Raw genomic sequence first — 4,871 nt, forward strand, 5'->3', positions numbered from 1 at the left:
TCTAACAGTTCCGTTTGACTCTTTTGTAAAGCGTGTAATTCCTCTTTTAGATTTTGCAAGAATTTCCTCACCTCCTGGAACTCGTCAACTTCTTTCTCCTTTCTCTTTAGCAGTTCATTGTCTCTCTTCTCTTCCATCTCAGTTAGCTTCGCCATTATGAATACTCTAAATTTTTTATCAGACATCTCCATGATTTCCATTGAACTGTTTGTGGATCCATTGAACTGCTTGTGGATGAAGAGGAGTTATTCTTTTCCCTTGGAGGAGAGGTATTTTCTTGCTTTCCCATATTTCTTGTGGTCCTGTGGCGATTTCTTGTCATCTGATGGATGGTGTGTTTCTTTCAAATTCTTGAAGTTCAATCACACTAGCTTTGTTTGCTGGAGGCTGAATTATGAGTAGAAAATATTCATTTCTCCTGTCCCCTGAAATGACTAGTTTGCAGGAGCCATGAGGAATCCTCTTCTCAAAGAGCCATGTTTTCATCTCATATATTTTTTTATTTTTAAAGTTTTGTCAATTTATGGGTTCCTATTTTTATTATTTCCTTCCTTCTGCTTGCCTTGAATGTGATATTTTGAAAAGACTTAAAGATAAATTTTAGGGACCAGCAGATGGTGTGGTGGTTAAGGTTCTGGACTGCCACATGGTTGAGTCTCGGATCAGGGGTTTGAAAATCATGCTGGGGGGACCAGCAGGTGGTATGGTGGTTAAGGCGCTGGACACTCCCACAGTTTGAGTCCAAGACCTGGTGGGTTGCTTTCTCACGTTCCCTCTCTCCCTCTCTCTTTCTCTGGTCAAATTAAAATGAATGAATGAATGAATAAAATAAATAATTCTTTGTTTTTTTCTGAGATGATTTTAGTATAGGGAGCATGCATTCGCCAGAAAGACAGAGAGAGACAGAGAGATAGAAAGCAAGAAATAACCCCCCAGGGAGGATGACCACGCCACAATCCCTTCTCCTCTATTCTCCTCTCGGGATCTTGGGCACACACGCACACGCGCCCGGCATGAGTTTAAGCCACTGGGTCCGGGACTCGAACTGTGGTCGATTACATGGGAGTTCAGTGACATAGTCATTACGCTAACTGCTGGTCTCAATAAATAATTCTTTTAAAAAAAGAAAGAAAAAGAAAATCATGCTGGATGCTTGTGTGTGCATGCCTAAAATCCCAAGAGAAGAAAGAAGGAAAAGGGATTGTGCATGGCCATGCCCCCCGGGGGATGATTTCTCACTTTGCCTTTCTCTGTATTTCTCTGTCTCTCTCCTCTTCGGTGAGCACATGCACCCTCTGGCAAAAAACCCCAACAACAAACAAATAGATTTTATTCATTAAAGATTATTATATATTGCATATATCTTTATGTTATATAGATTTCCTGGTCATTTTTTTTTATTAAATGCTAGGTATTAAATTGAGTAATGTTATTCTCCTGCAGAGATGATTCCGTCCTGTGACATGGCTAGAAGAAGGGTAAATCACATCGATCCAATGAGGAATTGTGATGATTGGTGGCAGGGATTTATTTCTTAGGAAGGATTCTCTACTTCTGGCCTGTATTTTTCCTAGTGCATAGTCCTTTAGGGGCCTAAACAGAAAGCCTTAGTTTTTACCAAACGTCTTCTGTTTGACAGATCCTAACATCATGCTTTAATCTTTCAGGACTGCAAAAACCACTATCAGGTCTGCTTTGCCTTTAAGGCTATGACCCATGTTTTCTGCTTGGTTTCTTATACTATTATATATGCTCCAAGCAGTTTAATAATTGCAAAAAACTTCAAGGTAGAAAAATATCAGACTCTCTTTTCTGAGGTTCCCTTTCCTTTGGGACTTTTGCCTTGAAAATTGGCTGCCTTGTTGACTCTAAAGTGTGATTTTTCTTTTTTTTCTCTCCAGCCCCAGGGAACTGCAGAAATACTTAAGCAGTTGCTTTCTTCTGGTCCTCTCTGCAACTAATAAATAGGCAGATGTCCTCAGGTAAGAGCAACGTGCCTGGCCTGGTTGCATTTCCCTCCTCGCTGGGCTCCAGGCACCCTGTGGCCTGGCTTTCCTGGATTTCTGTCTCATGCTTCTAATAGTTGTTTGGTATGCATGTTTTTCCAGCCTTGCTAGCTCTTTTCATTGTTTCAGTTGTTCTGCTAACAGCTATTGCACCAGAGTCAGAGAGGAAGTCTTTCTACATCTGTGAAAAATAAATACATACTCTGAATTAAAATAGCTCTTTAGGACTGGTGTCTACATATTTTGTTAAATTTGGCATGGCTCAAGTGAATCATTTTTTTTTCTCCCCCAAGTATACATTATCCATTCCCCCCATTAAAGCTAAGCAAAATTAGAGAATCATCATTCTTTTAAAAAGCTTTTTATTAGGAAGGATGTAATATGTATTAGACTAGATAGAGCAGCATAATGAACCCCTACATATCCATCATCCTTTATTAATTTTGCTTCATCTACTTCCTCTGCTCTGGTTTTTTTCTTTCTTTTTTTTTTTCTTTTTTAAGAAACTTCCAGGTCCAATGTAATTTAATTTATTCTTATTTCCGCATGCATCTCTAAATAATGACTCTTAGGAAAACATATCATGAAGGACCAGCAGACAGCGGAGTGGTTACATTGCTGGACTCTCACGTAGTTGACCGCGGTTAAGAGTCCCAAAATGCCTAGAGGAGAATGGAGAAGGGATGACAGCATGGCCATCCTCCCCAGGGGGTGATTTATGGCTTTCTGTCTCTCTGGTGAGTGCACATGCACTATAAAAAAAATCTCTCTTAAAAAAAGAAAGAAAGAAGAAAGAAAGAAAGAAAGGAGAAAGAAAGAAAGAGAGAAAGAGAAAAACATACCATGGGGCCAGCAGGTGGTATGTTGGTTAAGACACTGGACTCCCACATGGATAATTGTGGTTTGAGTCCCGAACCTGGCAGCTTGAAACTCACACTGGGCGTATGTGCGTGTGTGCCGAGTTCCAAGAGGAGAATGGAGGAGAAGGGATTATGGTATGGCCAACTCAGGGAGGGCGGGAAGCATGGTTTCTTACTTTCCCTTTCACTGTATCTCTCTGTGTCTCTCTCCAGTGAACACACGTACCCTATGACAAAAACCTTTAAAAAAAGAAAAAGGAAAGAAAAGAGAAAAACATCTTTATAACATCTAAAAATTATCAAAAATTTCTTTATAGCATCAAATATTCAGCCAGTGGTAAATGAGGGCTCTCCACTGAAAACATTTCTTTGGGTGATTCTGATGCACAGCCAGGCTCTGGGATCGCAGGCATGACGGGATGGGGTGGGGTAAAGCTGTGGAGTCGGCCTACCTACTTTTAAAAAGCTTTTCCTCCCATTATCTAGATGGCTGTGGAGAAGGCTGAAATAATTGAGGTAAACAATGACAAGCTGTTTTCTGGACCCATTGGAATTAATGGACTGGAACCCTATACAGAATGTATCTGTATCTACAGGAAATACATGATACACTGACATGGGTGGAAGTTAATGAAGGGGTGATTTGTAAGCTCATGGGTGAGGTCAAGAGGGAACAGAGGTGGCGAGAACCCCATCTTGCAACAGGAAGCCATTGCTGCTTTTACGATTGAAGAGGCAAGGGGAAGCTTGCCATTGTTAGAACGGAGGAGAGGATTTGAGGCAGGATCCGGGGACTTTGCTGAAGAAGCAGTCCTTGCCAGCTTGCGGCCAGGCAGGGAAGGTGCCAGAGGAATAAATACCCTGACCTCTGTCTGTCTCCCCTCTAATCTCTGTCAGGGCCTCTCATTGATTGAAGCAAATCGACTGCCAGAGAGCAAGGGGGTCCATTGTTCGATGCAGTCTGTAAATGCTGTCCTCCCGGGGCACAGAGCAGAGTATGGAGCAGAGTGAGCAGGATGGAGCATGGATCTCAAATAGCAAATCAGGACTGTGTGGGACAACCTCTAATTTCTAAAGGCGGTGGTGCAGAAAGTAGAGAAAATATCAGAGAAGAGTGTCTTTTTTTTTCCTTTTTTTTTTTCAAAGAGAGAGATTTTTGCTATAGGGTATAAGTGCTCGCCGGAGAGACAGAGAGAGACAGAGAGACAGAAAGTGAGAAATCCCACTCCCCCACACACGCACCAGGGAGAATGGCCATGCTGCAATCCCTTCTCCTCCATTCTCCTCTTGGGATCTTGACCATGTATGCACCTGTGCCCGATATGAGTTTTAAGCTTCCAGGTCTGGGACTCAAACTGTGGTCAACTATATGGGAGTCCAGTGACCTAACAATTATGCAATCTGCTGGCCCCAGAGGGGAGTGTCTTAATCTGTTTCAGTTGGCATTAAAAAATACCATAGATGGAGTAGCTTATTTTTTCAGAGTTCTTAGAGGCCGGAAGTCTGAAATCAGGGAGTCAGTAAGATTGGGTTCTGATGAGGCCTCTCTGACTGGCTTGCAAACCAGGGGGAGGCATTTCTGCCTCTTCCTCTTCCTATAAAGCCACTAATGCACCATGAGGGCCTCACACCCTCTTGACTTCAGCTAAACTGACTTATTTCCTAAAGACCCCATCTCCAAGAAGCATCCCACTGGGGAGCCAGGGCTTCAACACATGGACTTTGACAGGATACAGACATTCAGTCCATCATTTGTGAAAAGAAGCAAATGCGTTTCTCAGCCCTAAGCACACCCTCCACGAAAACACTGGTGGGTTGTGCTGGGGTGATGGCAGTGCCTGGCTTCTGTGGCCCCCTGGATGGTGCCTTCACTAATGCATGTGGACTGTCAAACCTCAGCTTGGCAGGCCCTCCATGGGTGGGAAATGTGGAGATGACAGAGAGAGCTGCTGGGGACCAGCAGTTAGCATAATGGCTATGTCGCTGGACTCCCACGTAGTCGACC

The 4,871-nt window shown here is 43.0% G+C and overlaps 1 long non-coding RNA gene across 3 annotated transcripts in view; it reads left to right on the forward strand.

Moving 5' to 3' along the window:
• Positions 1–2,192, forward strand: part of LOC102491912 (uncharacterized) — a 40,402-nt gene extending 38,210 nt beyond the window's left edge. For 2 of the 3 annotated variants that reach the window (XR_003550494.1, XR_003550493.1), the window contains exon 4: positions 1,902–2,109. This is a non-coding gene — a long non-coding RNA (uncharacterized LOC102491912). Of the gene's footprint in view, positions 1–1,901; positions 2,110–2,135 lie in introns of those variants that run through there. The other variant, XR_333404.3, reaches the window with a different exon arrangement.
• Positions 2,193–4,871: the final 2,679 nt, after the last annotated feature.

This window comes from Tupaia chinensis, unplaced genomic scaffold, assembly GCF_000334495.1.
Source record: "Tupaia chinensis unplaced genomic scaffold, TupChi_1.0 Scaffold000047_1, whole genome shotgun sequence".
NCBI classification, from domain to species: Eukaryota; Metazoa; Chordata; class Mammalia; order Scandentia; family Tupaiidae; genus Tupaia; species Tupaia belangeri.